We start from the raw sequence: 24,774 nt of genomic DNA, 5'->3' as shown, positions 1-24,774 counted from the left end.
GATTGATTTGGGCACCAAGAGAAACAGCAACATTAGCAAATAGGTCATCGGGTATAACAAGTCGAGGCACGTAGATGGGTCGGGCCCAATTCGAGCCATGACCCAATTGTTATCCTCGATTAGGGTTTCTGAAGCCGTGAGCTCCATAAATACCCGACGAAAGCCTCCCTCCTATTGTTCCGGAAAGCGCAGCGGCTCGAAGCGCGAAAGAGAGGGTTCGGAGATCGGAGAAGGTTCGAGAGCGTCACCTCGACAATGAGAGCGAAGGTGCAAATTTTCGTTCTGCACTTCAACCTTTCCTTTCTGCGTCAGTTCTTCCGCCTGATTCCTTTTTTCGCGTACAGTTTCCTGCTACCAACCTGCCGAATAACTGTAACAAAAGAGCGGCAGCCTTTTGGTGAAATCAAATTTTTGGATACTAGTTTTGTCACTAAATTTTACCTTTGTACTTCAATGCCGATCTTAACTGTCACAATAGCTCGAGTACAGAAATAATTAGATGCTCGCAATGTACCAATACCATACTGCAAACACGTAACTCGTCACACCAGTCTTTAGATGTATCAAAAAGTGCTAGCGAAAGTGAACAGGATTGCAATTCTCGATTGATCACGAGGAGAACAATTCATCACTTCTATTTTGTAGGTTAAAATGCAGATCAACACTAAATGTAACAATAGTATGTTAAAAGCAAACACATTCTGCAGTGATACTGAATGCCAACACTGATCAAACTGTGTAACAGGGAATACATAGGCTACTGTGATTCATAATTTAAGCTGAATCTTCATAAACATGCTTCAGTTACCTTCCGCACAAGCCATGATTCTGAATACATTGCAGCTAATTCATTTTATTGTGGCATGATCATCCACTGCTGATCTCCACAAGCATATCTCCAGCCTGTATAATTCAGATAGAAGATCAGTAAAAACCAGAATCATTACACTAACCAGATCATGCTGGTGTGTCCAATCAATTTATGGCTGGTAGATACGGAAAAACATATACAATCAAGGAGACCAATGTGTTTTTTAGAACATCTACATTAAACAGCCTAACATAGACATACTTAAAAGATCAGAGTTGGTGATCAAAGTTGTACCACCTGAAAACCCAATACTCCAAATATACTTTAAAGATTTCTAAAGGTTAAAATCCCCCACGTTTATATGCCAAATATTTTTAAGTGTGCTTGTCCTGCTCTAATACCACTGTCACAGACTTAGCTGGTTTTGCCTACGTCGTGCGACACCCTTGCGTGTTCGTCCGCCAATGGTCAACCTCCCCAAAACCTCCTATGGTCACTTAAGGGCCTATAAAAGAGAAGATGAGTTAGAGAAAATATTTTATTTAATATCCACAAGCAACCATTTCAACAAACACATGATAGCAAATACAAATTACGAATATAGGCTTCGCAAGCTCTGAACGGTCGCGCAACAAAAAGTCCAAGATGGTCCACTACAGACCAAACAAAATAAGGCTATCAAGCCTACTACAAGCCCTCTATATGCTGTGCAAAGCATGAACAAAAATCGAAAGACACGGACATATATGAGTATTACATCAAACACCTCATTTACAACTTTGTCCATGACACTCCAGTACTCATCCTCACACTCCTTCCTTTTTATTTTTTACTTTTTTGTTCTTCTCCTCCTCCTCACACCCTCACCCATCACACGTATGCCTGATCGGCTTTAAATTCTGTAGACTTTTGTTAGCCTGGAAATCGGCTTAACCCAACCTAAACTGCATGAATTGCCATCCTCACCAACTTATCATCAAGAAACTAATTGAAATGCTCTCCTAGTCCGATCATTACGTTTGGTGAACATTTCTTGATGTAATTTTGCTCATTTCCTCTTCGGAAATGATCAAATACTCAACAACAACCTTCTTGTTTCCCTAGTTGACGAAATTTAAACCAAGGTATGCAGTACCGAATGGTACCGCCCGGTACGGGCGGTATGTACCGGTCCGATGGCATACCGGTACGCGGACCGCCTCGTACCGCTACAGTGCTACAGTGCTATATTGTAGTAGTGCCACAGTAATGAAAATAAAATAAAATTGTTCGGTACACCAGGGTGTACCGCTCGGTACGTCCTGGTGTACCGATCGGTACACCGGTACCATACCGTACCGAGCTCGGGTCGAAACGTCGGTATGGTACGGTACGGCGAACCTTGATTTAAACCTCTTCTTCTTGACTTTTCTTATCAAGATTGCATATTTAGAAGATTAAGAGTTGTTTCAGTTTTATAATTGCATTAAGGAGTTGCTCTTGATCATCCTCGCAATATTATATCGTCACTTGTGTTTACCGATCAGATACTCTCTCTTAAAGATCATGTCACAAAATGCTCTCTTATTTGAAAGAATTTATATGGTGCCCTTTTATCACAAACATAGGAAATTTGTTTAACTCTCTACAATATTGATGCACTCCACAGGATTTGTATCAAGTGGATGTAAAAAAGTTGTAGTTTTCCTGCATTGGATTTGGATGTTTCAAGAGTATATAGTATGGAGTTAAACTTGTGCATCCACCCGAAGTACACTAATTATTTATATTCAAGTCTGACTGTCTACTTTCTAAAGAGTTCTAGTATGTCAATAATGGCAATTGCTCTATGATATACTGCTTTGGGTAAGAGAATGGCTATCATGACCGACATGTCCTCAAAGTTATGTCAGGGAAACCACTATCATAGATTTGTTTTTATATCATCAGAGTAGCTGGACCAACTCGAGTTAATTATTCTAGAAAGTCAATACGATGAGGCTTAAATGGATTTGATGCTGTATTTAATGGGTTCAACTATAAAGAATGAGTTTGTGTTCACAATGCACTTAACCTGTGAGCTATCCTCTTCCCTCCATTGTCCCAGATGCTTATCTACCCAAAATCCTAGCCCATATTCACATCTTCATGACCTCGAAGCATCATTGCTACCTTGGTTGTTAGATATGCCATCTTTTGCCACCTGCATGCTGTTTAGCACATGTTGGCGATTTCTGGTGAATGGCTGTTTCTGATCCGTCCATGGCAATTTCTCATCACAGCTAGGCCAAAGGCAAAAGGATGAGTCTTATAGAACTATCATAAACACTGCAAGTTTGTTGGCTGCTTTGTGGGCTCGATGGATACAATTTTTCATCGGTCATTTACGAACTACCAATCGCTCACTAAAAAGCATTTATCCCTTTTGATCTTTTTTTGTTTGCCACATTATCCCTCTCAAACTAGTCTACCAACTATTGTCACTTGCTAGATTTGTGGAAAACTGATAGTTTGTAGCTTGCAAATGATTAATGATAGAGCTAGTGACTTAAAAAGTGCTAGGTGCTAAAAGGCGTCAAGGTCTAAAAATGCTTGAGGCGCTAGGCGCTCTCCTAAACCCAAGCAAAGCAAGGGGCTCTAAAACATTAAAATATAAAAAAATAAATAATATAATTGACAAATATGATTATATAAATATAATTATGACATTAAATTGAAAGGATCCTTTAGATAATTATATTTCTAAGCAGGATCCTTTCTTGAATTTTTGATGAATATTTTGAATTGCTTTGTACACTTGTCATTAATCCTAAAACCCTAATAACAGTTCTAAATAAATAGAGATTAGTAGTGCTAAAATCTAAATAAGGACTATTATATGATAACAGTGCTTAACAATCTACTGTTAACAATATTTAATAAACTGTTAACAGTAGTTAAAGGAGAGAAAAGATACCGACGATGAAAAGTGGGAAAGGAGAGGATGGAGGTGATGGAGGAACTTTTGAATGACGGTGATGGCAGTGACGAAGGAAGCTATGGACGATGGCAGTGGATGTTGCAGACGGTGACGTCGTGGGCAGAGGAAGCTACGGTCCTCTCCCTCGACGATGGAAGGAGCTGCACATGAAAGCAGGGGCTGCGGAGGGAATTGCACATGAAAGCTAGGCCTTCGGATTTGTCCTTCGGCGATAGAGGAAGCATCGGTCCTGTGCAGCGGCGGAGGAGGTGGCGACTACGCACGAAGTAGGGTTTATGGCTCAAGGTTATGTGGGGGAGTGGGACAGGGGGGCGACGGATGGGGGTTTGCGTGCGTAAGTTTAGTAACATTATGTAGCTTAGTTTAATCGAACCAAGTAATTTACTGTTCAACTGAACCAGACATAATATTCTAATTCGGTTACTTTGTTTCAACCAGGCGCTTGCTTGAGGTGTCTGGTGCCTGGGTTCAAGCGAGTGCCTAGGCGGCGCTTCATTGAAGCGTGCTGCATGATCGAGGCTTGAGGCGCTCGGGCCTCACCTCACCCGAGTGCTCGGGCGCCTATTTAAACCCTTGGATAGAGCTGCAACAACATTTCTAATGACAATGAATTAGGACCTTTAATTGATGGTGAATTTCTAAGACCAAAGGCTCGAGTGACGTAAACTTTCCTTCTGCTCACTAGGGTAAGATGATCTTCTTGAGAACCTAAATTGGCAGGAGCTCTGTGCACTGAACCACACTATTAGAAGATGAACCTTAGTATCATGATAAGGTTGTTTCTTTGCAATTTAGATTTATATTGATCCTCCACAGTCCCTGTATTAGCCGGAGCCTTACGTATTGGGTTGCACATTTCATTTTTTTTATGCACTTAAGCTTCATCTGACATAGTTATGGATCCTTCGTGATTGCCCATGACGGACAGTGATCATAAGGGACTACCTTTAATTTGCTGATTCCATATTATCAGGTTCTAGATATGAAGGTGTGCTTAATATGCAGATATATTTAGTTAGTGTTCCCTTTTAGATTATTTGCAGATGGGCTCATCTTCTTGGTAGAGTAATTGCAATATGAGATTAATTTGAATATGACAGTTATGCTGTGTGCTTTTCTTTTATACTCTAGTTAAAGTAATTTTTTTTACCTGTTCTGTAAAACTAGGGCTATGGTTTTTGTAATTTGTTTTTCTATATTGTCATTTTACCATCATTTGCAGGATAAAGGTGTCTAATGGACAGTACAATTTTAACTTTTCCAAGGACTAACAGATTTGTTGGCACTCGTACCATTGACCATTCCCTGGGACTTTGTGCTCTTAATTTATCAAGATATAACATATGCTATTTGCCTAAAGGTACTTGTACCTCCTGTTTTTATGAATTCTCAGTTTCTATCAGTAGGAAAGTTTTTTGCTCGTGGTTACTGACATATTTCTTTGATTTGTTAAAACCTTTAAGAATAACTTGGATTTTTTAATATTTAAACAATTTCTGCATTTTAGTGAAATGAGGCTGTGAAGCAAGAATTTAAGTAAAATGATCACATTATGTACTTGTCCTTTATAAGTTATGCAGTGCCTCTGACATTGACAATTGGTGATCATACAGGATTGAAAGGTCGAATTGTTAGGAGTGCAATGAAATCTTATAAGCTTTCTGAGCTTACTCATACTGAGGTTGATTCTCTCAAGGCTCGCCCTCGTATTGATTTCTCATCCATTTTTAGTGTGGTAAGTTTGATAATGAATTTGTTGGACCTTTAAGTGGTAAAGCTACTATGACAATTATATTGCACTTTTTATGGGTAGGTAAACCCAATCGTGGATGATGTACGGTGCAGAGGAGATGCTGCAGCAATAGAGTCAGTGATTCCTACATATGCTTCTAAATATTGTATAGAATTTTTCATTTGAACAACTAATGAAGTTATCAGTTGTTCAGAAGTCCAAAATCTCTTTTTCTTTTCTTGACCCAGTTATACGGCAAAATTTGACAAAGTTGTACTTGACAAAGTAGTTGAGCTTGTTTCTGATCTTCCGGTTCCAGAGGTAGGCTGGTTTTAACAGTAATCCAATGAGACTTATAACATGCTGTGAATTCTTCTTTTTGAGCTGACTGTAGAATGATAAATTTTGTCTTCAAATTTAGTTGCTGTATTACTATTTTTGAACAAGTATGCATTTGACATTTTTGGTTGTGTCTATCACTTATCAACTTTAGGACAGGCGATCATTGCTACCAGGGTTTTTCTTTCAGGCTATTTCGAAATTGTTAAAAGTCTTTTCAATTCAAATATGTTTCATAACTGTTATGTTGCATTTTCTCAGTCACCTTTTATGATACATTCGGTCTAGACGTTATCAGTTCAAGGGCTTTAGCATAATCATTGTGGTTAGTTATCTGTTATTGTGCCATTAAGTTTCTTAAGAGATTTCAGGATCTTTTTTATTAGAGACCATGTCAATATCAGACTTTGTAAAAAGTTGTGGGAAATTGCTCTCATTAGCAATGTGGTTGTATTAGTCATATCTTTAGTTAAAGAAAACTTGTATTTTTGTTGTCATCTATTTGTACTTGCTTCAACCAATACATGTTAATGTTTGTGTATTGTTGTGTGATTGTTAAGCTTGATCCAGCTGTAAGGAAAGCATTTGATGTGGCATATGCCAATATTTATGCATTTCATGATGCTCAAAGGGTTCCTGAGAAGGATATTGAGAATATGACAGTAAGCAAATGACTTATAGTATTCTTTATTTTGTCACCAAGTTTTTCTTGCTCTCATTAACTGGTTTTGGATGTAATGATTATGCATAGGGAGTTCGGTGCAAAAGGATAGCAAGGTGCATCGGCGCTGTAGGGCTTTATGTTCCAGGGGGTACTGCAGTCTTACCCTCAACTGCTCTCATGCTTTCAGTGGTATGCTCATCTATTCCTAGGGATGGCTGTGGCGGTTCAGTCTGTTAGGATCGGAGCGGCACTAAGAGGGGGGGGGTGAATTAGTGCAGCGGATTAAAACTTCGATTTTAACAAGATCTTTCGTACGTTAAGAACGAAACTTGAGAAATTTAACTTGAAGGTGTATTCTTAAAATTGTGCAGCAAGAGTAATAAGGAACTAAAGCAGTAAGAAGATTTGCAGTAATGTAAATGACAATAATAAAAAGCAAACCAGAGATTACGCCGATTTTTAGAGTGGTTTGGTCAAATGACCTACTCCACTTGCGAGGCCCCTCTTCGATGAGGCTCCCACCTTCCACTAGCAAGTCTCTTGAAATGGAAGGGTAAACACCCCTCTTACAACCTTTTACAAGCAGCTCAACCTCTTACAAATTTTCAATAAGAAAGGAGGAGGAGAACTCTCTAGCAAATTAAAAACAAGACTTGCTAAGACTTTCTAAGACTTTTCTCTCAATCAAAATGCTTCTCAAAAGTTGTAACCTCAGCTGAGATTAGAGGGGTATTTATAGGCCTCAAGAGGATTCAAATTTTGGGCTCCAAAATTTGAATTTTCTTAGGGTTTCCGGTGCTGGAGGTGCCACCGCCCAACCAGGCGGTGCCACCGCCCAGCGCTCGGGTGCTGGGCGGTGCCACCGCCCAGCCAGGAGGTGTCACCGCCCAGCACTCGGGTGCTGGGCGGTGCCACCGCCCAGCTAGGCGGTGCCACCGCCTACAGTGTTTTCAGCCCAACTACAGTGTTTTCAGCCACTAGTTGGGCTTCAATCTTGGCTCTCTAGTTCGCTGGTTTAGCTTAATTTTTAGCCTAAACCAACTCTGACTTTGGGCCCAGTTGGCCCCTAACCAGGATATAGGATTATCTCTTAATCCTAATCCTAATTACAAGTGGACTACATAACCAAAACACATCCTAAGCAAATTTTCAACCGCGAACGTCGAGTCTTGTTCCGGCGAGCTTTCCGACGAACTTCTTTCGACGGACTCCCTGCAAGCTCCCAATCTTTGTGATGACTTTTAACGAGTAGCCGAGCCTTCTCGGTGATCTCCGCGAGCCTCCGACGATTTCTTCGGCGAACTTCCGACACGTTCCCGATTTTTTCTCGGATGGTTCCGGCAGCATCTCCGATGATTCTTCGGTCTCTTAAACGTCCATCGAGCTCGACTCCGGTATCCTTGCTTTATGTTTTCTGGTTATCGTAGTTAATCCTGCACACACAAGCAAACACTCTACTCCGATCTAGACAATTATTATAACGCAAATTGACATTCTGTTGCCCGGCACGTCATTGGTTGGCGCTTCGTCCGATTCTTCGGTGCATCGTCCTCACTTGCGGCTTGTTGCCCAATCGGCGGTTGACCTCCGCAACCCCGATATCCTTGGCGCAATTTCGCTCTCCTTGGCCCGATGCCCGACGCCCGAAGCCTTCTGCCATCCAATATCCTGACGTGATCTCCTCCGACGCAACGTCAATTCCTCCTGCGTTAATTGTCTAATCCTGATCGAGTAGACCTGCATCACTCAAAATACAGTTAAACATCTAAACACAATCAATTAGTTTCATCATCAAAATCTGAGATTCAACAATCTCCCCCTTTTTGATGATGACAACTAATTGATGACTAACGGAGTTAACCTTAACTCCCGGAGTTTAAACAAACTCCCCCTATCAATATGCCATATTGATAGAACCTTGAATTCAAATAGAATTCAAGTCATTGCAATATTCATCATGAATACGTGCAACACATCATCACGAACATATGCATAAAGCTTATGCATCATATGTCATGTCATCAACATACTTCTCCCCCTTTGTCATCAACAAAAAGGAGAAGTACCACAATCAAGTGTTTGTTATATGGGTTCAACTTATTGCATGAAAAACATAATATCAAGTTTTATCATCATGCAATCTAACGATTAAAGATGTGTAAGTTTAACATGCTTGGTCTTCTTGAGATAGCTATTGATTGCTTCTCTTTACACTACTAGCTAGCAGTTTTCACGATATGCAAGTTGCAAGCTAGCAAAATTTTTTTTTTTTTTTTTTTTTTTTTTGCAATGTGTAAGTTTTCAAATTTTACATCTTGAGCGAGCAATATTTCTCCCCCTTTGTCATTGTCAAAAAGAAAAGAAGAATACAGTTTTGTTGTTCTTTTTCCTTTTACAACGATTTCAAAATCATGACAAAGGATGAATAATCAAGTTATGAATGTCAAGACAATTTTTCATCATGAATATTTTATCATTGCATACATCATTATCATAAGTTGAAGTATTACATGCATATTTTCGAAAACCTTATATTTCATTCATGCACGATATTGAATAAATCGATCGACATTATGAGGATGTCATACATGATACTAAAATTTTTAACTATTTATCAATATTTTGATCATGGTACCAAACAATCATCATTTAGAGCATTCATGATACAAAACATCAACATTTATCATTTTAGCAACAACTCATAGCATTTTAAATCATGATTTACATCATATGCAATACATCATATGCAATACATAACATCAAAATTAGAAAGCACAAGAATTGCATGCATCATTGTAAATCATAAATGTTTCATGATGGTATAAATTGTCAAATTATATCCTACCATGCATGATCAAAACTTCTCCCCGTTTTATCATTGAAAACAAGAAAGAAGTAGGGAAGAGCATAACATTTGTGTAAAATATTTCAATCATTTCAAGGCATTTATATCATAGATATAAAGAAATCATATCATCAAAGATTAGACCATTTGAATACTAAAAGACATGATTCATTTTATCAAATCTCTTCCTTTTATAAATAACAAAAATTGTAGGTGTACAAAGAAGAGATTGTGATTAAAAAAGAATCTCAAGTAGTAAATCCAAGAAATCAAGATCATAATTTAAATACAACCTCATTCAAATTCAAATCATCAAATTCATCAAAATCTCAACATTACTTTCAAGAGATTCAAAATGGTATACATAGATTTATCATAATGATCATCAAGATCAATAAGATAGAGAAAATTAAATTTTCAAGGAAAAAATATTTTTCTCTTTTTAGTTGTTTCAATTCATATGATTTTATTTCATTTATGCCAAATAAAAACATGTATCATGTTTAAAACCGAAAGTGTAAGATTTATTACAACAAAGATCAATAAGGCACTTCCATTATAGTAAAAATCAATAATCCATAAATCGCAAGATTCATCATGTATAATTTTAAAATTTATTAAGCATGATCATTATGCATGACACTAAAACATGGTTTCAAAATGTTTAATATTTTCATTGCACAATTTAATCATTATGCATCATCATATTTTCAAATTCGAACATGCACAATTTCAAAACTATATCTTTTATTTTTCATGCATGAAACAAATAACTCAATCATCAATATCGGCATATCATACATGATATTCAAGCATTCATGATAAATCATTTTGGCAACATGATCATAGCTATTCAAATGATAGTATCTAAATGTCAAAATTCTTTACATCCTATCATGCATGATCATTAACTTCTTATTTGAATTTCATGCATTATTTTGTTTCATCACATAAGGAATATCAAGAAGAGTTATTGGGTGATGAGATAAATATTTCATGAGTACAAGGAATTGCATGAAAATCATATCATGAAAAGATAATAATAGAAGACACATTTTGTTTTGAAAAATCTCCTCTTAAATAATCAAGAAAAAATCTTAGGAGATCATGATATAGATAAAATTCATTCAATCTTAGAATAAGATATTAATTCAAGCATATAAAATTTCTCAATTCATTATGAATCATAAAAAGAATTGTGGTTCCGAAATATCACGATTCATTTAGAAAAATTTTCTCTTTAGTGCACGATAAAAAGAAATATAGCAATGATACCAATCATAATTCATTTGGATAATAGATGCTAAAAAGGAACATTGAGGATACAAGATCTTGATTTTTATAGAGTAAATCTCAAGTTATAAATCTCAAAAAATCAAGATAAAGCTCATTCAAATTAAAATCATCAAATCAAAATCATTTTCAAGATATTCATAAAAAGATGATAAAATAGATTCATCAAACCAAGAATTTTCAAGAAAAATACTTTTATCTATTTAGTTGTTTCATATAAGTATGCCTTTGTCCTTTTTATCTCCGAAGGTGACGTACCCTTCTTCTTTGCTAGTGAGCATAGAGAAATGAGATGGATCTCCAGTCATATGTCTTGAGCATCCACTATCGAGATACCATCTCTTGCTCCTAGCTTGTGGGTTTGTCTACAAAAGAGGATGATTTTTAGGTACCCATTTGATTTTGGGTGCCTCAAAAATTGACCCACTAACCTTGTTATTTATTTTTGAATCCTTTATAGTTCCTTTAGGAACCCATATTAATTTTTGTGAACTAATTTTCCTAAATGGACATTTGTAGGCAATATGTCCGGATTTGCAACAGAAGTTGCATTTCATATAAGAGGAAACATGTAATGTAGGTCCTTTTATGAAAGTGGTAGGATTTTGATGTAATCCTTTTACAAATCCAATTCCATTTCTATTTGCGATGTGACCCTTGTGTGCAAGGATCATATCTAATCCTTTGCTACCAACCTTAAACTTGTTTAAGGTTTCCTTAAGAAGCAAATTTTCATTTTTTATAGCTTCTAAATGCTCACACTTAGAGCATGGAGGAGTTTGAAGACTATCAAACTTATCTTGTAGCAAAGCATGCTCTTTCTTTAAGATACTTAACTTCTTGCTAATAGTTCTACATTCATCAAATAATTCATGAAAAGCGATAGAGAGTTCTTCAAGAGATAAATCTTCATTAAATAAATCACATACCTCTTCTCCTAAAGCCATTAGCGCGTAATGAGCAACTTGCTCGGTGTTGGACTCCTCTTTTTCGGAGGCGCTTGAATCATCCCACGTTGCCTTGAGCGTCTTCTTCTTTGATGTTCTCTTTTTGGCTTGAGGACAATCGTTCTTGTAGTGTCCCGATTTTTTGCATTCATAGCAGATCACTTGGTCCTTCTTTTGTTCAAATTTGTTTTTAAATTTGTTCTCTCTTAAGTATTTCTTAAATTTTTGAGTCAAAAGTGCAATGTCATTGTCACTGTCCTCATCACTTGATGTTCCTTTCAAGTGGTCTTCTTGTGATTTGAGTGCCATATCCTTCCTGTTCTTTGGAAGGGGGTTCTCGAGCTCGTCATGAGCTTGACATGTCATTTCGTAGGTCATTAGAGACCCAATGAGTTCTTCAAGAGGGAATGCTTTAAGGTCTTTGGCCTCTTGAATGGCCGTAACTTTTGGATCCCAACTTTTAGGGAGGGATCTTAAGATTTTAGTTACTAGTTCAAAGTTAGTAAAATCTTTACCAAGAGCTTTGAGTCCATTGATGACATCCGTAAACCGGGTGTACATGTCTCCGATGGACTCACTTGGTTTCATTCGGAAAAGTTCGTAAGAGTGCACAAGGATGTTGATTTTGGACTCTTTCACTCGGCTAGTGCCTTCATGAGTGACCTCAAGAGTTCTCCAAATATCAAAAGCCGAATCACACATTGAAACACGATTAAATTCGTTTTTGTCTAGTGCACAAAACAAGGCATTCATAGCCTTTGCATTTAAAGCAAAAACCTTCTTCTCCGATTCATCCCATTCGCTCATCGGAAGAGAAGATTTTTGAAATCCATTCTCGACAATAGACCAAAGCTCAAAGTCCATAGAAATGAGGAAGATTCTCATGCGAGTCTTCCAATATGTGTAATCCGACCCATTAAACAAAGGTGGTCGTGCAATAGAATGGCCCTCTTGCATGCCGGAGTAAGCCATCTCTCTTGGGTATTAAACCAAATATGAGAGATACCCTCGCTCTGATACCACTTGTTAGGATCGGAGCGGCACTAAGAGGGGGGGGGTGAATTAGTGCAGCGGATTAAAACTTCGATTTTAACAAGATCTTTCGTACGTTAAGAACGAAACTTGAGAAATTTAACTTGAAGGTGTATTCTTAAAATTGTGCAGCAAGAGTAATAAGGAACTAAAGCAGTAAGAAGATTTGCAGTAATGTAAATGACAATAATAAAAAGCAAACCAGAGATTACGCCGATTTTTAGAGTGGTTCGGTCAAATGACCTACTCCACTTGCGAGGCCCCTCTTCGATGAGGCTCCCACCTTCCACTAGCAAGTCTCTTGAAATGGAAGGGTAAACACCCCTCTTACAACCTTTTACAAGCAGCTCAACCTCTTACAAATTTTCAATAAGAAAGGAGGAGGAGAACTCTCTAGCAAATTAAAAACAAGACTTGCTAAGACTTTCTAAGACTTTTCTCTCAATCAAAATGCTTCTCAAAAGTTGTAACCTCAGCTGAGATTAGAGGGGTATTTATAGGCCTCAAGAGGATTCAAATTTTGGGCTCCAAAATTTGAATTTTCTTAGGGTTTCCGGTGCTGGAGGTGCCACCGCCCAACCAGGCGGTGCCACCGCCCAGCGCTCGGGTGCTGGGCGGTGCCACCGCCCAGCCAGGAGGTGTCACCGCCCAGCACTCGGGTGCTGGGCGGTGCCACCGCCTACAGTGTTTTCAGCCCAACTACAGTGTTTTCAGCCACTAGTTGGGCTTCAATCTTGGCTCTCTAGTTCGCTGGTTTAGCTTAATTTTTAGCCTAAACCAACTCTGACTTTGGGCCCAGTTGGCCCCTAACCAGGATATAGGATTATCTCTTAATCCTAATCCTAATTACAAGTGGACTACATAACCAAAACACATCCTAAGCAAATTTTCAACCGCGAACGTCGAGTCTTGTTCCGGCGAGCTTTCCGACGAACTTCTTTCGACGGACTCCCTGCAAGCTCCCAATCTTTGTGATGACTTTTAACGAGTAGCCGAGCCTTCTCGGTGATCTCCGCGAGCCTCCGACGATTTCTTCGGCGAACTTCCGACACGTTCCCGATTTTTTCTCGGATGGTTCCGGCAGCATCTCCGATGATTCTTCGGTCTCTTAAACGTCCATCGAGCTCGACTCCGGTATCCTTGCTTTATGTTTTCTGGTTATCGTAGTTAATCCTGCACACACAAGCAAACACTCTACTCCGATCTAGACAATTATTATAACGCAAATTGACATTCTGTTGCCCGGCACGTCATTGGTTGGCGCTTCGTCCGATTCTTCGGTGCATCGTCCTCACTTGCGGCTTGTTGCCCAATCGGCGGTTGACCTCCGCAACCCCGATATCCTTGGCGCAATTTCGCTCTCCTTGGCCCGATGCCCGACGCCCGAAGCCTTCTGCCATCCAATATCCTGACGTGATCTCCTCCGACGCAACGTCAATTCCTCCTGCGTTAATTGTCTAATCCTGATCGAGTAGACCTGCATCACTCAAAATACAGTTAAACATCTAAACACAATCAATTAGTTTCATCATCAAAATCTGAGATTCAACACAGTCATGGTTATGTTGAGTTTTGATGCATGATGGTGAACAGATATGGTTGACTTTTGATTTCTTCCGTGCACCAGCCCGCACATATTGCCGGGTGCAAAACTATTGTTCTTGCAACTCCGCCAAGTCGTGATGGTAGCATTTGCAAGGTAGCCTTCTACAAGAACCTTGGCCCCACATTGAGATGAAGTTGAATTCATTATTTTTGCTGCAGGAAGTACTTTATTGTGCCAAGAAAGCCGGTGTAACTCACATTCTAAAAGCTGGGGGAGCTCAGGTTCAAGGATTTTGAGCACCCTTTTATGCTCTGCAAATGGCTTTTCTTGTGCTTTGACTAATTTCTATCTGTTATATCTTCAGGCAGTCTCAGCAATGGCTTGGGGAACTCCATCTTGCCCAAAGGTACAAAATTCCAGTATGTAGTGGGGGTTACTTTATGAATTATTTTCTTTTATATGTTTGAGGAAAATATACCAAAAGCAGCTGGTTGTCTTGTAAAATTAGTGACTGTAAATTCTAGGATTACTGGGTTTATGTTATTGCAGCTTATCTTCTATTATTCTGAAATCTTCCATGTGAGTACTTTTTTGCATCAAAGAGCAAACACTTCTTGTTGCATTCTTTGTATTTGTTAGGTGCACAATGCATAAATATTTCTTAATGAGCTCATTTTCCAGTATCTCTTTCGGTCATTGTGAGCTTCTTTTCATTTTGAATAAAAACTTTGTTGTGGGACCTTCCATTATCTAACCATCATCTGCAATTACTCCAAATCCAAATGTCTGGTTTTGAATGAAACCAAAGACAGCCGTCAGTACTTATTCTACCATGCATAAATGATATCAAATGTGCTTAAATGTACGTCATCTTCTTTTGATGGTTTATAATCTCCCTGTTGATGGTGCCATAACTATCCATCAAAATCTCCTTATTTGACGTTGATCATCTGCTTCAACTCAATTTCAGTGTTGGTTACAATTGACTGGCCATATACTTAATATCTGAACCTTTAATGGTTTCTTGCAGGTTGAAAAAATTTTTGGCCCAGGAAATCAATGTTACTGCTGCGAAAATGATTCTCCAGGTATGATTATGATTCCTTAGCTTCCCTTATGCTTTAATTCTTTACTCTCTGTCCTTGGTTCCACATATTTTTCCTCTTTTAATTTTACAATCTTTAGGTTGTATTTGCTTGCACTATGATGACTCTGTCCAGAGATACACCACGGAGATCAGGGCCCAATTAGAATAAGTAGAGAACTAGTCTTGGTCAAATGGGAAGAAAAGCCTGCTATATGTTTAATTGTATCAGCAGAAAAAGTACCTTTTAGTAAAAAGCCGAGATAGAACAAGATTTAACTATGGAAAGAGAACCGAATATAGATGAGAAAGATGCGTAGGAACTAGGAACAACCATCATCTTTAGTATCATATGTACATGTCAAATGGAAAGAAAAGCCTGCTATATGGTTGCTCTCATTAGCAGAAAAAATAAATTTTAGGTAACAAGTCAAGATAGAATATATATATATATATATATATATATATATATATATATATATATATATATATATATATATACATATGTGTGTGTGTGTGTGTGTGTGTGTGTGTGTGTATGTGTGTGTGTGTGTGTGTGTACATATATATACACACACACTTATACATAGTTGCAGAAGTTAAGAAATAAAATGTGTGTGTGTGTGTGTGTGTGTGTACATATATATACACACACACTTATACATAGTTGCAGAAGTTAAGAAATAAAATGTGTGTGTGTGTGTGTGTGTGTGTGTATACATATATATACACACACACTTATACATAGTTGTAGACGTTAAGAAATAAAATCACCACTAGAAATCTTCATTGTTTTCTTCAGCTAGATCCTTTTTTTCAATATTTTGAATCCTTAAGGACTCTTTCTAACTGAGGGCTGACATTTTGTGGACAAAGAACCACTAGAACCATATTGTAACTTTTTGTCAACTGTAACAGAATTCTTATTACTACCCAACTTTTTCTCATTTTAGAAGTCCTATTGTAACACTAATGCTTGTCATCTACTTTTTATAGATTTGACATCATTTTGACTCCTGGATACAAGCAAAATATCGTCTATTAGTTGTATTTAACATGGATTTTAAATAAAACTATTTTTTTCTTAATCTAAATTGCTAAAACTAGCCCTGACTAAGAACCTGGCAGCATCATACTATCACTGCTAATGAAAGGATTTGATTATGGAACACGTAAGAATTGTTGTGTAATAGTCTTCGACTCCTGATTCTATCTTCAATCTATTTAGATAAACTTTTTTAAAATGTTGTAGCTTCTATTTTGATTTCCCAAGATATCGTGTTGTTTCTTCTCTTAAAATGGTTCTTTAGATTTGTGGTTGGACATATCCTCCTAATCATAAGAGCAGAGATTTGGTGCTACAATATTTCAGTTTCCGGTCGATCCGCAGAGCCTTCCAATTTGTTGGTCCGAGATTAACCTGCTTTTTGGTGTACTTCTCTTTTCCTGCAGAACAGTGAAGCAATGGTTTCCATTGATATGCCTGCTGGCCCTTCAGAGGTTCTGGTCATATTGCTGACAAGCATGCCAATCCTGTTCATGTAGCTGCAGATCTCCTCTCTCAGGTCTTTATTCTGTTTGCACTTGTATTGTTCAATTGATTAGCATGTGTTTGATGGAGAATATTCTTTTTATTTCTTGTTTTGTTGCTTTCTTATGCGAGCTATTTAGGTAGTGGGCATCTATTATCTGGAATAAGGCTCCAGAAAATCCCAAGTCAAAGACGTTGACATATGTAGTAAATTCTAAGACCAGCAAACCAAAAATATATTAAATTTATATGAATTCACTTTTCAAATTGATGCTCTGTAGGTCTTTAGTTGCAAGGTTTTAAGCATCAGTCAGATTAGCATATGCCGTCTAGTATTTTCCAATCTGACCAACTGCCGGTATCAAAACGCTTAGCTTGATACTAGGACATATGTTATTCATTTATCTATTATTTTATTTAATGATTCTGGGTTGTATAGGTCCGTAAATAGCCTGGTTTACTGGTACTGTATGGTCTAATATGTTTCCAAAATAGGTATCAAACTGGCATTTAAAACTTTCTTGGTTTGATGTTCTTATTTCTTTTTGTACTCTACTAAATTTACAGGCAGAACATGGTCCAGATAGTCAGGTGGTTCTTGTCGTTGCCGGAGATGGAGTGGATATTGATGCTATCCAGGCTGAAGTTAGCAACCAATGTGCTAGCCTTCCCAGAGGAGAGTATGCTTCAAAAGCACTGAGTCATAGCTTTGTTGTGTTTGCCAGAGACATGGTTGAGGTTGGTTCTGAATACCTGTCTTGTGCATGCCACATGGTTTCAACCAGACTAAAGGTTCTAAATCCATTACTTATGCGACGACATATATATACTAAATTAAGTTAACTAGTCTACTTCATAGTGCCTATGGGCTTATTTCTAGGTGCAGTTGAAGTTTCAAGGACATTGCTGAAGCTTTTGGTATTATATTGAAGCTAGTAGTATTGACCTTATCATCTGAAGTGATTGGAAATATGGGCCTGAGCATATTTAGCTCAATACCAAAGTCCTGGCTATCCGCTGGATCTGTATACAATATTGTGCTCTATGCTCTGGGCTGTGGTTTATTTACAGCAGAAGCATCAGTTTACACTGGATTGCTAAATCGTGTAGTTCTAGCTCCTTTTGTTTGCTTGTGAACGAACCAAAAAACATTGTATTTTGCAGGCAATTTCCTTCTCGAACTTGTATGCACCTGAGCATTTGATCATCAACGTCAAGGTCGCGGAAAGGTGGGAGGGTCTCATTGAGAATGCTGGTAATTTGCTATGGTTATAACCATTGTTTTCAACGTGTTAGAGAAAGAAGTTCTGTATTACTCTCTTTGGAGCATATTGGTATTATAACAGTCCTCCAATCAATTGAAACTCATCTGTTGGAAAGCATCATTTACAGTTAAAATTTGTTGAGGACAATAAATTCTTTGCTAAAATTGTCTAGTAACTTCTGTGGATCACTGCAGGCTCAGTATTTTTAGGACAATGGACGCCGGAGAGCGTTGGTGATTATGCTAGCGGCACCAACCATGTCCTTCACTAAACTCATTTCTCAAATACATAACTGTGCAGTCCTTAACCGAGGAAGGTCTCAAAAACATTGGACCGCATGTGGCAAAGATGGCAGAAGTTGAAGGGCTGGAGGCTCACAAGAGAGCTGTTACCCTTCGGCTGCAGGAAATCGAAGCTGCCCTACCTGCTTAGCTGACATAATGCAGGTCCAAAATGCTCTGGGAACTTATAATATCATAGGCTCCTCCATTTGAGTTTTTTGAGTTGGTACGTTGAAGCACCAACTTATCTCAGTCAATGTTTGGGTTTCTGAACTGAGCAGGTTGTTTCTTGAAGACCTTTGCCATTTTGCATCATTCATAATCTGCTAAAAGGTCAAGCTGTTGGGGGTCGTCTTTCTTCAGTGCCCACAAGCAGCTCAAAGTGGGGTGTGCATAAAACAGTCAGCTCATTTTTACGTGCAAAAACTACATCCTCAGATACATTCATCATCAGGTTTATGCTTGCAGAACCTAATTAAGTTGTGTTCTCACTGTTGTGCAACATTTTGAAGTTCACAATCGTTCTTCCCAACGAATAAATGGAAAGACTAGCCAATAACCAAATGGATAGGGTATTGCTGTTCGTATTCATATCATCTTATGTGGCAGTAGACATGCTGTTGAACTTGTCGCCACTGGTATTTGCTACGTAAGCCATCCTTTCATTTTACTGTTCTAATATGCAAGAAACTTTTTTCTGGTTGATATGCAACATTGTTGATTGTTTTGGTCTAAAGCAACATTTTAGTCTAAAGATTCGAGTCTATGGTTTGTTTATGGAGAAACATCATCGACCAAGAACTCATGTAGGAAAACCACAAAATTCTTGCTCTGGATATTGGATTTAATTGAGAAACATCATCGACCAAGAACTCATTTTAGTCTAAGCCATCCTTTCATTTTACTGTTCTAATATGCAAGAAACTCTTTTCTGGTTGATATGCAACATTGTTGATTGTTTTAGTCTAAAGTAATATTTGAACTTGTGCAGACCTCGAGTTTCTCATGAATTCATTGTTGTCCTGTACATCTTATTATATGTGTGATTTGTCACATGCTTAAGATTCGAGTCTATGGTTTGTTTATGGAGAAACATCGTCGACAAAGAACTCATGTAGGAAAACCACAAAATTCTTGCTCTGGATATTGGATTTAATTGAAATAGACATAACTAGTCAAATTTGGTTAGAGGGTTGTGCCCACAGCTAGTAGTTTTTAATTTGAGACGTTGGATAGCCAGATCCTCCACTTCTGAAGGCTGCCATGAATCTTTCAACAAGATCAAGAAAATTATTGGATGGGAAGAAAAAAAAAAAGATAAGAAAAAGTGGGACACAGCCAAAAAAGACAGCTGTTCATGGATTGGGAGCAGACATCGAGATCTCTTGGGGATATGATGATGACTAACAAGAAAACACAAAAAGTCTTGAATGAAAAAGGGTATCAGATTGAAGGTCAAACAACCCAATCAAAAAGAGTTACCACAGCAGCTTACTGTTCTCCATATTAGCTCGTGGCTCTGTGTAAAGTCATAGTAACACCACAAAGCTTTGTTTTATGGGATCATGTTGAGCTCTCCAGAGCAAGTCATTCTAATGTATTGTGTTGCCACGGATTGGAAGATGTATGATCAATTTAAAATACAAAAGCATATATATATATATATATATATATATATATATATATATATCACAAGATGTGCTAACCTTAGGAAAGCAGAGCAGTGGTAAGTGAAAGAAGTTTAATGTACCAGCACAAGTGCCAAAGGTCAGAGAGAAACTCTTCTGATGCTTTGAACTGGTGTTTACTGCAGGCATGGTGTACCTGAAATAATAACAGGTTACTTGTAAACCTTACACAAACATTCATAGAACACAGGGATGTAGAAAACATCAACGATAAGTATCCTCGCTGGAGGTTTATGAGGTACTTTTGGAAAACTTCAAATGCTAAACATCATGCAGGAAAGGACTACTCTTAATTTTTGGTTTTGTCTATTTCTATCAAACCCAACTAGGGATATGTAAAAGGAAATATGGCCAACTCAAAATTTATGGTCATTCATTATATATGGGGCATGTGTCATCTCTACAGCAATTCAGTATTCGAACAACCAGACGCATGGTGCTTCTGGATCTGTCCATACTAGATTCATAAGAGTATGCAATAAACACTGTCAAATGACTAGATTTGTTTATGCTTGTTATTAGTAGAGTGTCTAAATGGGAAGTTCCTCTCGATCAAAACAGAAAAATCTAGATCCTAGTCCTACACAATTAACATGCTCAAAGTGATAGATAACTCTATAGGTTCTGACCTTCATGCAACCCCCATAAAAATTTATAAGAAAACTTTGTCAAAGCAAGAGACAAGACATGTGAGATGGATTGCAAAGTAAGGGCGAAGGGCTAATCATGAATGATCTCACAGTAGTGTAGTTGTGGAATAGCAAGAAAGAGGAAACTGGAGTAGTAACTCCTGCTGCTATAAACAATCAAGCATGGTGTACTCAAGCTTGCAGTAACCTCACCTTTGCTTCTCGATCATATTGAATTGCTTGGCTGGACAGTGAAGTGACGCAATAACCGTACTGCTGCATGATCCTTGTCGTCTGATGCGGCATGATATGATCCACGCTGAACGTACTTTCTGCGAGAACTGTCGGTAGGAATTGACTAATCTTAGACTGATGTCATATAAATGCAACTTTCAATTTCCATGGCATTTGCATATATTCCTTCTCATAATATTTTCATCACATAATACAGTTATTATTGGTGACAAATAGAAATAGGATAGACATGTGATGGAACTTCCACTAGCAAAGTAAATGATGAAATTTTGGCAACAGATTAGAACAAGTTAGAGAGATAGGTCCAGGGGAAAAAGAAGCACTTTTATATTGCACTTGGAGCAGAAGACATAGGAAGAACAATAACTAGAGTTGGTGGTCCAGGATAAAGTGGTGTAGATATGATATCCTGAACACCCAACAATGACGTTAGGGGCAGAAAAGCCAGTTTCTGCACACACTAATGCTACAGATGATGATAACCATGATAATAACCCACCCACACTGATGCTTGCTCATGCAACAATTGTCATCAATTAGAAGAGATGTCACTTTTACTTCTTAATCAACTTAGAGTTGGGCATTCTCTACTTACTTTATGCAGAACAACAGAGCACTCTTCTTTGTATGCAAGCTAACATAGATCACTTTCAAAGAACATTTCTTCGGTATAAATAAATCACCAGAGGATGTCATGTTCATTGCATGCTTATGGTTGAAATCGAGTCAATAAAGTTCTCAAAGGCATTAATTTGAAGTATTTTTGATGAGGATAAGGTTAGACCATGCTGCACATGCATGCAACTTTCTATACTCTCTTTTGAATTAGCTAACATTTGCATGTTTTTATATATATATATATATAAGAGAAAGTTGGGTTGCTGCAATTGTCATTCAACTATGTTCAAGTATATTTCAAGCCAACCCACTAAAGTTGATATCAGCCAGAGCTACCTACTTGATCTGATCAAGCTTGAAGCTTTTGGTACAGTTCACATCATAGAGAATAATAAAAGAGTAATCAAGTCACCGGTGCAAGCTGGTAATTAAGCTGATAACATTTATAAATGATGCTGTAACATAGCCAGGAAAATGCCAACTAAAGAATGCTGTCATGCTCATGCCAACAATTATCATATTTGTGAAAGAAAAAAATTATCATATTTTTCCTAGAAATCCCATGCATTCACCTTAATATTTTCATCCCAACCACAATGTTTTTTTTTATGCATGTCATTTTAAACCACCTAACTCTTTGACCATATCTAGCCTAACAAATATCTTCCAAAATTTTACTTTTATTCTCAGGAGCACATGATGATCACATAAAAGCCTGGTGTCTCCCTCTATTTTAACTATCTACCTTTCATTTTATGAACAATATCTTCGTCAATGTCTCCTTATAAAAATAATATACCTAACATAGATAAAAAAAAATTATTTTATAGGAATTTATTTTTCATTCATCTTAATTATACTCAATTCATTTTTATCATACTATTACCTAAATTATATTTTATTTACTTTGGCCAACAAAAAATATCTATGTATGAAATGTGTAGAATTTTTCAAAAATTTGAAAATCTAACTAATTAGTAAATGAATCCAAGTCAAAGATTTACTTCCTTGGAGCTGTGTAGAAATACTAGGCCTGAAAACTGTACTTTATTTATTGAAAAGAAAAACACAAAAATCCATGTATTTATTTACCTCATATATCAAAAACTTCACAATCCATATAAAAAATATTATTAGATACATTAATAAGAAAAAATATGATTAAAATTATCTCTTTTAAGAATACAAGATGCAACAAAATTTAGAATAATATCGGCATCTATTAAGGTACACCTGGGATCAACTGGAAAGTAATTTTTTTCATCACTATGTTGCACAAAGTAATCGAATTGTTCTTGTACCTTTTGTCGTTTCTGTGGACTATATACTTGAATCTTTCATGTCAAGAAAGAAAAGATGGCATCTCAACGAGATTGCACGAGTTGTTGAAAGTGGAGATAAAGTATAAGTGTAATAAAGCATTCTTAATTACTAGAACTTGCTTCCCTTTTTTTCTCAAGAATTATACACAATTTATATCAGCTTACCTCCACATATAACCCTCATGCCCCAAACCTCCTTAATTTTCATCTAATCGGATAATTGATAAGTCGATAATAATAAAATTTTAAACCAACTAAAAACTTATGAGGAATCCAGTAGATAAGATCCCGATCAGTGCAGAATATAGGAGGATCAACCTACGCTCTCTTAATCTGTACTATCAACTGTCAATCTATGTTCCTATAAAGTTTACCATACGAAAAGTTCTGTTTTTTCTTCTCACTCACTCTTGAGCAATATAGTAATGCTTATACTTACCCCTCAAATAGAACCTAACTTAGTGCTGCAAAATAAACCCCTCATAATTATGAGTTTATTTAATTATACACTCAACTCAATACTAAACATTGCTTTCTATCACTTTACTGGCTCAGCTGCCATCAGTGCAAGTCGTAAGACTTCCTTCCTTATCGAAGTACACTAGTAATGCTCAACACCGACCTTTGCGTGAAAGAGTAGCTAAGCTTTTATTGAATGCGGGGAAGAACCTTAAATGACATCTGCCCTTCACCATGATATATATGAACAAAAGAGGAAGCAACATGTACACAACGAAAGCATTTTTTTATGAAACAAAGAAAGAGAGGTTGAATAGCCCATGGAAGAAAAAGCCAATAACATAAAGAGGCCAACGTGTAATGAAGACAAACACACCTGCATTATCTTGTGGAATTAAATAACAAGTCCATGCCCCCGTGTTGTCACGGACAAACTTCGAAACAGGATGTTGGATGCAATGCTCATGTATGTCCGTGTCTTTTGGTTTGTTCATGCTCTGCACAGCATGTAGAGGGACTGCCGAAGGCTAAGAGTCCCATTGTAGGCTTGTAAATAAAGGTTGTGTCATGTGAACACGCGTGAGAGATTCTCGGTCTGTAATGGACCATCTTTAACCTTTGTTGTGCAACTGTTCTGAGCTTGTAAAGTCTCTTTGTAATTTGCATTGTCCATGAAGTGTTTCCTGGATTGTTTGCTTGTGGATCCCGAGTGAGGCGTTTTTCTAACTCGTTTTCTCTTTTGTAGGTCCTAAAGGACCGTGAGAGGTTTCGGGGAGGCTGACCTTTGCAGACGGACACGCAAGGGTGCCGCATGACTTAGGCAAAACCAGCTAAGTCCGTGACAGATGGTATCAGAGCGGGACAAGCACTCATAGAAACACTTGACATGCAAACGTGGGGGACCTAGTGGGGCTGCGTTGAGGGCAGCTAGCACGCGCGACCGTTTTGGGGAAAACGGACATTGAGATGTAGGGAAAAGGAGTCGCTCAGAGGAGCGGGCATCTGAGATTGGCATTCAGAGGAATGGCCAACCCTTCGTGCCAAAGGCACCACGAGGACAAGCAAGCTGGGAAGAATGTGGAGCGCACAAATGTTGGGATGGCTGAGTTTGAGTTACGGCTCAACGTTGACAACAACACTTGATGGTGCTCAAAGCAAGCGAGGCGCTTGGCAAAAGTCGAGACCATGTAAGGTGGAATGGGTTGTTCGGCGACCGAAAGAGTTATTCAAAGCTCACAGAGGTGAGGGGAATTGCTAACTCAAAGAATTCGGTACTCATGCAAGGGCTTATATACGGACGACGGACTGTTCGTGGCCATCCCAAAGCGACCGGAGCTCGGCACCATGGAGCATTGGAACATTCTCTTCGGCATGCAAAGGATACGTCCGTAGGAGGCTGAAGTGTACAGCGAGTTCAGCATGTTGCTAGGCCTTGAGTGGTGCAGCGGTGGCTGTATTGACGTGGAGTCGCAAT

The 24,774-nt window shown here is 38.0% G+C and overlaps 1 pseudogene; it reads left to right on the top strand.

Annotated features, from left to right (window-relative positions):
• The first annotated feature begins 115 nt into the window (after positions 1-115).
• LOC108952064 (histidinol dehydrogenase, chloroplastic-like) lies at positions 116-19,036 on the top strand (annotated as a pseudogene).
• The last annotated feature ends 5,738 nt before the right edge of the window (positions 19,037-24,774 follow it).

Source organism: Musa acuminata, chromosome BXJ3-9 (assembly GCF_036884655.1).
Source record: "Musa acuminata AAA Group cultivar baxijiao chromosome BXJ3-9, Cavendish_Baxijiao_AAA, whole genome shotgun sequence".
NCBI classification, from domain to species: Eukaryota; Viridiplantae; Streptophyta; class Magnoliopsida; order Zingiberales; family Musaceae; genus Musa; species Musa acuminata.
The sequence above is the reverse complement of the archived record's forward strand: the minus strand, read 5'-3'. Positions and strand labels throughout refer to the sequence as shown.